Here is a 12,982-nt window from a genome sequence, read left to right on the forward strand (position 1 = left end):
GGGGGAAACGCAGGGGGAATCGCGGAATCCAGTCATATAAATAGCATTTACTGTATAACGTGGAGTCACAGAATTAGACAAAGTTTGGATGAATTAATCAAAAGTAGGTAAGTACACTTAAATCGACTCACAATATGGACTATCTGTAAACATTAAGCTGCAAAAAGACTATTTAAATATGAATTCTGCATGTTCGGCGTGTCTCTGTATATGTGAATGGCACAGACGCGCGGTTTTGACACACACACACACACACACACACACACACTGAAGTGTGCGACGCTCGCGGTGTTTTCCGCATCTGCCATGTCACTAAATGAGGACATAAATATATGAACATCATCCCCAGAACTGCTCTGAGAGTTACTTCATGAGCATTTGACTGTTTCGTTTGAGTAAAACGATCGTCATATCATAAATAGGCTACAGAAACTTAAGAGGTCCTCATGACAACCCGTCAAAATAAAAGTTTGGTTTATTTACTAATACTACTACAATTATTACAACTTTTGTTTAAAAGAACAATCACACAATACGCTAGTTCTTCCATGTTTTAATTTTAATAGTAAACCCATTTGTTTGCCAAATTTGAGTTTAACTCTCATTTGATTAAAAGATAAATTAAATTAATGTTTTATGCCTTCATTTGCACTGCACTGTAAATTAAAACTAATGGAAATTACTGTCTCATAGGCCAAGATTAAGATACTGTCACATAGGCCAAGATTATGATGACGGAAATTGGGACATTTCAATAGGCTATTGAATCAAGTGAGCCTATAACAGGCTATTAGTGTTATAGTTTCATTAAAATAGTTGCGGTCTTCTTCACAACTTCTACAATGGAGCTATGAAGACAATTAAATTATTTACACTTATTATATACATTGCGCTTTTTAAATTAATCAATTGATGTGCATTAGATGATGAATTGAATAGTCCCCTCTTGTAGGTTATGATTTAGTCAACCGAAAATAATTAATGAAGAATTATGAGAGGTTATGCTATTACACATACATTTCTAACATGTCAATTATTGAAGCCAAATACTTGCATTTCCCCAAGCTGTTTAGCTTTAGTATTTAGTATTCATAGGCTTAATCATGAAGCATACAGTGGCCCCACTTTTAACTCTTTCTTTATATATTACCCTTATTGTAGATGGATGCATGGGGGAAGACAAGAGTAAGAAGTGCAACCAACACTAGGGAAGGCCATTTTTGTCAGAGCCCTTGTTATTCTTAATTTTGACATTCATTTTCATTTTTACACCAGACATATATATCGGTTCAATATATTGATTATCGGTCTACTTTGTCTGTAATAATCGGTATCGGCATCGGCCCTGAAAAACACATATCGGTCGACCCCTAATTTGTAACTGGTTAAATTACTCCATGTCCATCTGAGCTGCATTAAATAGTGTGTAAATACATCTAAATGCCACTTCAGATGCAACTTCTGCAAAGATAAATTTTGATGATACTGGTTTCATTTGTTTTTTAGAAAAAAAATTGCTTTATTAAAGGTAAAAATCTATTTAAAATTAAATGAAAAGATGAATTAATCACTGACGTGAACTGACCACACAGAATACAAAGAATATCAAAAACTGCATCTGTCCACGGTAGTCAGATATCAGCACAATAACACACTTTGCAAAATATCGTCTAATTATCGTTATCAAAAAATATCAAGATATAATTTTTTTTCAATATCACACACCCCTACATGTAGCATTTCATTTACCTCAGGCAATTCATCAGTGTCTACAGCTCGTTATTTGCTAGAGAAATTAATTCTAGAGAAGAGCATTTTGAGAAATACTAGACTATATACTTCATTATATTTTACTTCATTATATTTCATTTACATGTTAGTGATGTCTTAATTATTTAATGGCCTATGTTTAAATAAATATTTTATGAAACAAGGTATAACAGCTGCTGTGTAAATGATTGTATTTCAACAACAAATAGAAATTGTATCATTTAAAAGTACATTTTAAAACTGCATTATGTGCAATAATAATAATTTGAATGTTGATTATTATAGTTAAAAATAAATAGTAATTGAATTTAGGTTTGGGCTCTGTTGTTAATTGTAACCTTATAGTAATGTAAAAGGGCTGCCTATAGTTTAGAGCAGAAGCTGAGGCAGATTTTATCCCTAGGAACATTTTAATTGTTATTTGTTTTTATTTAAAGAAAAAACAATTTGTTCAGTAAACCCTTGTTTAATTTAAAAAAAGTTTTTTCCTCTTGCTGTACCGAAACCATACCGAACCGTGATGTCAAAACCGAGGTACGTACCGAACCGTTATGTTTGTGTACTGTTACACCCCTAATATATATATATATTTGGGCTGTCAAAAGATTAAAAAAATTAATCGCGATAAATTGCACGCTTTTTGTGTGATTATTCGCACACTTATCATGAAATTAAGCATATACCATTTATCTTGCTTAATACATCAATTTTGCTTAATACATTAATACATTATTTATATATATATTCAGCAAAGTGAACCAAAAGATTGATGGGTGATTCTCACAAAACTGTAAGCTTATTTCAAGATACATTTAGATATCTTTTCAAAAAAAGGACATTTGGGAGACTCCAAAAGGACACCAAAGAACCAAATGATATAAGAAGTTCATGTAATTGATAAAATTGTGCACACTGACTAAACAAAGCAACACAACAAGACAAATCAAAACATTAACCCGAATGTGTGTGGAAACAACGTGAATGTACTGAAATGTGTCTGAGCATGAATACAACATATGATCTGTGCATCAAGAGCACTCAGACACGGTGTATCAGACTCACACGTGCTTACGACTCCTGTACGTCAACGCAATCGTCTTTACCTTGATTGCAATGAAGACTGCCATCTAGCGGTCGGAATATGAACTCAAAACAAAACAACTGCCATGAATCTTGTATTTTTTTTTTTAAATATCGATATTCCGTTTTTGAGAATCGATACAGTATCGCCAAACAAAATATCATGATACTCACATGTATCGATATTTTCTTACACCCTGACCATTAACGTGTTTACGTTGACAGCCTTAGTATATATGCATTTTAGTACTGGGAAATGATTAAAATGTTTAATCGCGATTAATCGCATTGTTGCACAAAATTCAATAATGAATTCAAAAGTAGTGTATTGTGCACTTTTTTCATTTAAAAGTACTGCTATATGAAAAAAAGTGCAATAAAATTTGGTTTGCAAACACTTTAAACAAATAAGGTGCTTTTTTTTTTACAGCAGTATTCCTTTTACATAGTAGCAGTTAAAATATTTCTTGTAAATCTCAATAATGATAACATTAATGTAATCAAATTAAATATAAAACCAAAGCTATCTGCCAGTGCCAGGGCATTAACGGTTTTATAGAAAATATTTTATATTTTGTTATAGATAAACAAGTTATGCTCAGAGTCCAGAACCTCGATCATAACATAATAGGCACCTTCCGAGTAGAAACCTGCACTATCGCAGGTCACGCCTCCTGTCACCCATGGTTTGTCTGTATGTGTATTTAGAGCCAGTGAGCAACGGACTTTCGGGCAGTCGTGGCCTAATGGATAGAGCGTTGGACTTGTAACCCGAAGGTCGTGGGTTCGAGTCTCAGGTCCGGCAGGGATTGTAGGTGGTTGGAGTGAATAACCAACACTCTCTCCACCCTCAATACCACGACTGAGGTGAGACCCTTGAGCAAGGCACCGAACCCCTCAACTGCTCCCCGGGCGCCGCATTGATGGCTGCCCGCTGCTCCAGGTGTACCTGGATGGGTTAAATGCAGAGAACGTCCCTTTCCCCCTTCCCCTTTAAAAAAAAAAAAAAAGGGGGAAGTCGTGGCCTAATGGTTAGAGAGTCGGACTCGTAATCGAAAGGTTGCGGGTTCGAGCCCCCGGCCGGCAGGGATTGTAGGTGGGGGGAGGGAACGTCCAGCGCTCTCTCCACCCTCAATACCACGACTGAGGTGCCCTTGAGCAAGACACTGAACCCCCAATTGCTCCCCGGGCGCTGCAGCATGGCTGCCCACTGCTCCGGGTGTGTGTTCACGGTGTGTGTGTGTGTGTGTGTGTGTGTGGATTTGTTCACTACTCACTGCTGTGTGTGTGCACTTGGATGGGTTAAAGGCAGAGCACCAATTTCGAGTATGGGTCACCATACTTGACAATATGTCACGACTTTAAAAAAAAAAAAAAAAAAAAAAAATAATAATAAAAAAACTGTGTTAATGCGCAATAAAATAATTGTCGGCGTTAATCAATTAATGTGCTAACACAATAATAACGCATTAACTTGCCCAGCCCTAGTATATATATATATATATATATATATATATATATATACATATATATACACACACCACTACAATGTGGCAATGTGGACAGCTGTCTACTGTGAAGCAAACAAATGTGCTTAAGACATCTATTTTTAATTTTCTCAGATATTTTGACATTATGATAAAAAATAAAAAAAAACATGAATATATTCAAAGGGACTCAATTTTATGTTCATGTCTAAGTCATTATTTTATGAGCTCAACCTACATTTCAGTACCAGCACAATGACGGGATGTCTAATCCATAGCAAACATCCTAACAGGGAGTCAAAAATATGACATAATATGCCTGAGTCACTGTCAAAAACACCCCCGCCATTTTCCTAAGGCTGTAATTGTGACAAACAATCGTCTATCATTTGCGAATGAGATGCTACACCAAATCCTGTAAATGTGGTTATGAGCATGCTTGCAAATCAGTTCGATTTCCTCTATCTCTAAGCTAATGCGCTTACACATCGCCATGTGTTCTGCCGCTAATTGCGTCACTGATGACAAATCAAGACACATATTAGGGCCGGGCGGTATATCGAGTTTGTACGATATATATTTTTTATAAGCGATACGGTATGAAGCAATAACGTTAACACCGAGTTTGATACAAGCACATCTGAAAAAATATCTATAGGGAGGACACAGCCTGAACTGCTGCGGAGAAAGTGCATAATACACTTTGTTCTAAACATGTGACAGGCTTTATATGAAGGGCCTAAAAAAGACTCTTAAGATGTAGTAGCCTATAGTTTATAGTTTCAGTTTAAAGCTGCTCTGACAGAAAGGCTGCGTATGCCGCTGACAGAGACGCGCTGGTTTAAGCTATGTGCTCTTTTCCTAAATGCATAACTTACATTTCACATATGCTACAGCCAATTACGCATCTCCAGGTCTGACGGTTTGTGTTACACTGTCGGACGATTATGCAAAATTTAAATAACCCTAATATGAGGGCCTCTTTCTCCACATCAGCGAGAAAGATATTTGCTTCTCTCAAATGACAGTGGCATCAGCTAAACTGGTCCAGTTGTGAATCTTTCATTGTTTCCCAGTTGTCAGACAATCAACTCTGATATTGCAGACATCTGTTTATGTCAAGGAATAGGATTTTGTCATCTGTTTAAATGGGAAAATATGGCCTTAAATGACATTATCATGTTACAGATCTCTAGTATTCTTTCTTTTTGTCTTCTGCACCCAAAATAATATTTTCATTAAATGAAAAATGTACAAAAACATCACTTATCATTGTCTACAAAGCCAGAACAGATTTGCTTTACTTGCCATAATTCTCATTATTATCGTACAGTGGTGTGATGGGAAGAGGTTAAATATGAGTCATCCCTTAGCTGAGTGAGGGATAACACAGTCAGCCGGTCATTATTACAACGCAAACTCTGACAGGGTGATCAAGCCCCTGACACAAAGTAGAGGTCTCTTGTATCATCCTGAATGGATAATGACTGACTGACTATTTCCCACTCATTACACAGCTACTAGCCAATTAAATAAATATACAGACATAAAACATTGCTTTGACAAATGATTTTATTATCTTAGAACTGTTAATTGGTGGCAATTAGTTATTCTAATTTGTGTATGTAATAGTTCACCCATTATTTTATGACAATCTAGAGCCGTATGTATAAAGCCGCTCAGAGTAAAATTTTAGTTCTAAGTGTGTCCAAATTCAAAGAATGACGTAATTGTACACTCATTCCTAGTCTTAAAATTAGAATAAGACTATGTCTCAGCTAAATTATTTAAGTGTGCTGGAGAGGTCTCCTAGCCTTGTTAGGAGTAACAAGATGGCAGCAAAGAGGAGGAGACAAACAATTTCCAAGGAAGATATGACATGTTGGAGTTATATGATATGGAGTTGATAAAGCGATACAAACTTGATTGTCAAGATCAAAAAGTCTTTTCTTTTTTTTCTTTGTAACTGGAATTTAATAACTTCTTCCACTCAACAAGTCAATGCTCTAACTGCAAAAAAACTGCTTTCAATTGAAAGTAGACAAAGCTGGTCAGTTAATGTTGCTAGACGACCTCATAAAGGTGAGTTCACTGATCTATATTTATATTTATATACTGTAGATCAGTGAACGCCTTTATGACGTCATGGGAGAGTCTCGGAATGTAGATAAGGTTTGTCCAAGAGACTGATTTTGTTGCTAGGCTTTTGAAAAAAGTCTCTAAAGGGATGAGGAAGTCACTAAATCTAGTGACAAAATCACTAAATTGGCAACACTGGCACATTCACTACAACATACGTTATTAACATTTCATTAGTCCTCTTGTTTTTGCATGTGTTCATAAGTTCTTTGTATGACAGCATGGCCAAAAATTATGACTGCACAATTTGGCATGTTTCATGTTTTTATCACAAATAAAACAACTGACTCTATGCAACTATGCAATATGCTTACAAAATTTTGCACTTTTTTCTTAGAATTCTTTAAATTTCTTAGACTGGACATCACTTTTGGCCACTACCTTATGGCAGTATATTGACCTTCCAACTGACCGCCAAACCAAACCAAAAACAAGCCACTTTTATGAGGATTATGGGCTTTCTTGGAGTTATTGGAGCTGCTGATGGAACTCGTGTTCACATCATTGCTCCAACTGTAAACGAGGAGATATACCAATAGAATACAAAGCATCAGTAATAATTTGTGATAATTTTGCACAATGCAAAGCATTTAAAAAAAAATACATTTAAATAATTTATATTATTAAATCTTTAATTAAATTATTTTATTGCAGTTACATTAAATGATTGGCGTTGTGCTGCTGTGATTTCACATGAGCAGGCTCACTATTGGCTGATTCAGAGGTCGAGGGCGACCATTTTGTGTTGACATCATTGTAGTCCTTAGTTCACCTCAGTCAACACTTAAAGGAACACTCCACTTTTTTGGAAATAGGTTCATTTTACAACTCTCCTAGAGTTAAACATTTGAGTTTTACCATTTTTGAATCCATTCAGCCGATCTCTGGGTCTGGCGGTAGCACTTTTAGCTTAGCTTAGCATAGATCATTGAATCAAATTAGACCATTAGCATCTCGCTAAAAAATTACCAAAGAGTTTTGATAATTTTCCTATTTAAAGCTTGACTCTTCTGTAGTTACATCGTGTACTAAGACCGACGGAAAATGAAAAGTTGTGTTTTTCTAGGCTGATATGGCTAGGAACTATACTCTCATTCCGGCGTAATAATGAAGGAACTTTGCTGCCGTACCATGGGTGCAGCAGGCGCAATGATATTACGCAGTGCCTGAAAGTAGTCCCCAGCTATATCATAACTAGTTACCTAGCTGGGGACTACTTTCAGGCACTGCGTCATATCATTGCAAGCTTTAAATAGGAAAATTAACAAAACTCTGTAGTCATTTTTGATGACCAAATGCTAATGGTATAATCTGATTCAATGATCTATGCTAAGCTAAGCTAAAAGTGCTACCACCGGACCCGGAGATCGGCTGAATAGATTCAAAAACGGTAAAACTCAACTATTTAATTAATTTATTCTTAGGGAGTTGGAAAATGAGCCTATTCCTTTAAGTGTTCCTTTAAGAATCAGTCTTAGACTTTACGGAAAGTTGTTATGCTTTGTTGTTTTTAGCTTCTTTATAAAATTATTTACTAAGAATTTTTTGACAATTAAGTCAAAGCTTAAGACTATTCTTAAGAGCATTTCTGAGAAATTTTATACATACTGATCGTTTAATTTCTATTTTCAGATTTTTTTTAATAAATACAAGCATTCTCAAGAATTTCGCAAAATTTAGAATTGCGTTTCAATTTAGAGGCACTGACTTTTAGTTGTCCTTCCTGTCTAGCTATGCCACCTTTGAAAATGTCTTACAGTGACTGTGCTCAACAAAGTCTTATACTTTATTCAAGGAATGTGATTCTCAAGTGTACGCTTCTTGTTACCTGAACCCTTTTCAATTTGTCTGAGAACCCCACGAAAGCTCAGGCTTCTGTTTTTGAATATAAAACAAAGACCCGTGTCTCAAGCACAAGCTGACCAGAAATCAAAGATGTACACTTCAAATAGCAAACCCCCATGTCCCCAGTGCTTCTTAAAGGCAAAGTCACCCTGCCTGTCCGTTCTATTACACCTCTATTTTTAATTTGCTCAGATGTTTGGATGTCTAAAGTTATAAAAGACAATATTGGAGAATATGGACTTAAAGGATGACTCTGAAATCTTTAAAGAATGAGAAAAGGTGGAAGAGAGAGAGGGAAAAAACAGCTCACTGAGAAGTAATCCCAGCCTGGAGCAAGGTCCTAACAAAGAGTTTACAGCTACCTGATAAGGCCGTGAAACAACAGTGTGACTCTCTGTGCTCTTTCGTTTGGGGAATGGAGATAAATCTGGAGATTGGAGTATGTGCTGAATGTGACATACACTGATGGGAGAGATTGTACAAGGGTAAATGAGTTTTACAGTAGAGAGCTGAGACTGGTATCTGGAATCATTTGACTCACTCAATTAACATTAGCATAGAGCACCTGCTCACGAATGACAACGAGCCGCCTTCTACACACACAAAAAAAAACTATTTATCTGTGTTGCAACCAGTGAAAACAAAGGTAAAATCAAAAACATAATGGCCCAATCATTTTAAAATAAAGACTGGTATTTAAACTAGCAAATGGCTATTCTGTAAAATACAAATATGTGAATTTAATCATGGTATATTAGAACTTTTAATAGGCATAGAACTTTTAATAGTACCTACAGTGTACACAAATGGTGCCTATTAGTACCTTCTAAAGGGTACCGCCCCAATGATAGCTTTTTTACAATTTTTTTCTGAGAATGTGTGGTGACACTTGATTTTATCCATCAGGAATTTCTTGGGTCATGAAAAGTAGGCGTTTCAAAGCAGAATAGAGCCAGACCTGAATGCTTATTACATTTTGATGAAAGATTACAAAGACGAGCGGGTGGTGACAGGCCTTGGTCATCTCCAGACAACCTCAGATACAGATCAGACAGTGTGGGTGTAGCCCTTTCAGACTGGCCAAGACTCTAATACTTGCCCTTCTGTAATCATTTCAGACCACACACACACACACACATTCAGCACATACCCAAGGCCTACCACCCATCAGAACCAACATTCACATTCCCTTTGACACACCCACTGATGACATCATTTACCCCAGAGCAAGGAGGTCTATAAACCCTACATAAAGTTTAGCATTCTTATTCATCTTATTGGCAGTTGCTCAACTGGCACAGGACCACAGAAGTATGTGATCTGAAGTCTACGGTCCATACTAACCAGCCAAACCTGGAGCCCCTGTTCCAGAGCCATTACTGCACACTGATATGAGTATCCACATAGGACAGTTAGTTCAGTGAGTTACTATCTGTTTTGAGAATAATGAAATGGAACATTATGATTACAAAACAGTGTGAGGGGTGATAATTAAATGGTAAAACAGCTCAAATAAGCCGTCCACCGTATTCGCTGTGAATTAAAAGCAGACGTTTATCAGTGTAAAATGCTATTAGGGACTTGAAGACAGGTATGAAACTGACTTGGGCTGAATATAAGCACACATTCAGGAGAGTGAAAAACATTCACTGCTCCGATTAGATGACTGGTTGTTAATTAAAAACCCCTCATACTAATAAAATCCCTTCTAACTCCTCCCAGAGCACAACTTGAAAGACCTCTTGAGATGTTTGGGCTATGCTCCTTTTTCACCAAATAAAATGAATGGCATTGAAATGAGGGCTCATTGCTCCGCAGTTAAAAGCAGACAGAGAACAGAGCAGAATGCTAATTCACTAAAGTTCTAACGCTGACTGCTTTAATAAAGAGCAGTCTATCAGTGTCAACACACACCCTTATCTGACATTACTGCGGCTCAGGGACTGGGAATGAGCTCTAGCGTCATAAAAAATAAAATTGTAGAGAGCGCCAGAGAACAAACGACAAAAAAACATTCAGAGTAAAGGGGCTGTTATGACTGTGAGCAGACACACTTGCAAAGCAGAAGGCTGATGAAAGCTTAGCAGTTATGTGTGCATATATGAATTGAGACATTAAATTGAAAACAACTTAGAGATAACATTATACATGATTTTGATAAGCTGAATCTAGTCTGGTGACTGCAGCAACTTTATCCAATATCATTTTCTGCTTGTATGAACACAGAAAAATGTCTTAATTTGTAAAATAAATTAGTGTTTTAAAAATAAGTGCTTTAATTTGTGGATTAAAAAGTATACTGAACATATTAAATTATGGGAGCATTCCAGCGAAATGAAACTAATTCTTTATTTTTAAAATACAACATATTCACATTTATACCCCTAAAATTCATATTTAAAACAGCTTGTGGTGAAATGACTTTGGTGTAATGACTGTGGTGAAATGACTCTGGTGTTCAAGTGCTTTGTCTGATTCACTAGACAAAGCACTTGAACTTGTAAAGACTGAACTCAACTGGATTTTATAAATGGCAGCTAAAAACTGTCAAGATACTGTATTACTGCATTTAATTATGGTGTGTGACCTCACAATCAAGCATACAATTTTGCCACAATAGTTAGCTAACTTTATATGGCTAATATGTATTACTCAATGTACCTGTTAAACAAAACAAAAACAAACAAAAAAAATGTACAGAAGGTGACAAACCTTCACTTAGACTAGATTTACCCTGCAGCTGGATCACCCTAGCATTGACTGTCTTGCAAACCAACAAGACAGAGGATGTCAGAGGATGTAGTCTGGTTTAACAACCCAGCTCCAGCCACGACTATGTCTGCTGGGCCTCAGCCATAACGACTCTTCTCCCCGCTTTGATCCCATGGATGTAAACGGCACATCCTGCTGTGCAACTCCAACATCTAATGCAATCTTGTTTCCTTTATGTTCCTGCCTAAACAGCGGTGACAATGTGGACTTTAACATAATTCTGTCTCCCTACCCATGAACAACAATTTAGTTGTCAGATCCTAAAGTGCAAGGCAGGCTGAAACCGTAGCCTGTTATATTGGAAGATGTGCTGTGCTGAGCCGAGCTGAGGGGGCAGCCAATTACTACAGCAGCCCTGATCAGGAGAAAGCAACTCTCCAGTCAGGTGCATGAGGGGAAAAAAGTACAGAATAGATAGAGGACCAAGAGAGTATAATAGATAGCATATAGAAAGAGCTCCCACAAACAGAGAGAGAGTTAGAGAGAAATGAGGTAGTAGTGGAGGGACAGAAAAGGTTTTTCTGCTTCTGCTTGCCACCCACTCAGAAGGGAATTCTCTCATTAGAAGGGCAGGTAGGATTTAAAAAAATATCACACCAGCAGGTCTTGACACAGCTGTGCCTACAGACACGGCTCGTTTCCAACTCACAGCTAGGGATGGGCGATATCTTATCGTTTGCGATTTACCGTTGAAAATTCTCCTCACGATAAAACTTTGTCTCCTCACGATAATAACGATAAGTCTAGTTGATGACGTAGTTTTGTACGCGCCCGATTCACCTTTCACGTGCGGAGTGAAAACAAGCATGGCGGAAGGCGGACGTGAGGCTGAGGAGGAGCTTGTTGTTAAGCGAGGAGCTACCTCCACAATTTGGAACTGGTTTGGTTACAGAAAATCAGATGAGGAGCAAACTACCGTAATATGCAAAGTTTGCAGAAAATGGTGGTTACAAAGAGTGGAAAGACGTCCAATTTGTTCCACCATCTGAAACACAAACACAAACCAGAGTATGAAGAATGTCTGAAGATACGCGAGGCAACAGAGGCGCCAACTACAAGTGGACCTAGGGGTCAGAAAATTCCCACCCAGATGAAAATTGCCAGCGCATTTGCTAATTGCTTCCCTTATGATAAGCAAAGTAAACGATGGAACGAATTGACGGAAGCAGTGGTGTTTTGTTTGACAAAAGACATGTTGCCATTCCAAACTGTCGAAAAAGAAGGATTCAAGCGAATGATCCATAAACTGGGCCCAAGATACAACATGCCCTCAAGGAAGTACTTTTCCAAAACAGCCCTGCCAGCGATGTATGAAGAGTGCCGCGGTAGGGTACAAACAACACTGTCTACGGCGGATCTTTACGCTTCAACTGCAGACATGTGGAGTAGCAGAGCGACTGAGCCGTACATTAGCCTTACGGTCCACTACATAACGAGTGACTGGAGTTTGAACAGCTGTTGCATCCAGACAAGTTTTTTCCCAGATGACTACATGGGTGAAAACATTGCGAGTGGCTTGAAGCAGTTTCTTCAAGAATGGAATTTAGACGAGGAGAAACAGGTGTGCCTAACAATGGACAGCGGGGCCAACAGCAGAGGCTGTACTTTCTTCGCCAGCTGAGGAAGTTCAACCTGCCACAGGACTTACTGAAACAGTTCTACTCTGCCATCATTGAATCCATCCTCTGCACCTCAATAACTGTCTGGTTCAGCTCAGCTACCAAATCTGACCTCAGAAGACTACGGAGGGTAGTCCGGACTGCTGAGCGAATCATTGGTACAACCCTCCCCACTCTCCAAGAACTGTACTTATCCAGAGTGAGCAAAAGGGCTGGTAAAATCACTCTGGACCCCTCACATCCAGCACACAACCTCTTTGAACTGTTACC

General features: G+C 37.8%; 1 protein-coding gene across 1 annotated transcript in view; it reads right to left on the minus strand.

Moving 5' to 3' along the window:
* The window catches only part of LOC306859573 (calmodulin-binding transcription activator 1-like), a gene marked incomplete at its 3' end in the record, with an annotated part of 401,012 nt that overhangs the window by 366,601 nt on the left and 21,429 nt on the right, over positions 1–12,982 (minus strand). The window lies entirely within an intron of this gene.

This window comes from Barbus barbus (genome assembly GCF_936440315.1).
Source record: "Barbus barbus genome assembly, chromosome: 40".
In the NCBI taxonomy this organism is placed as follows: domain Eukaryota; kingdom Metazoa; phylum Chordata; class Actinopteri; order Cypriniformes; family Cyprinidae; genus Barbus; species Barbus barbus.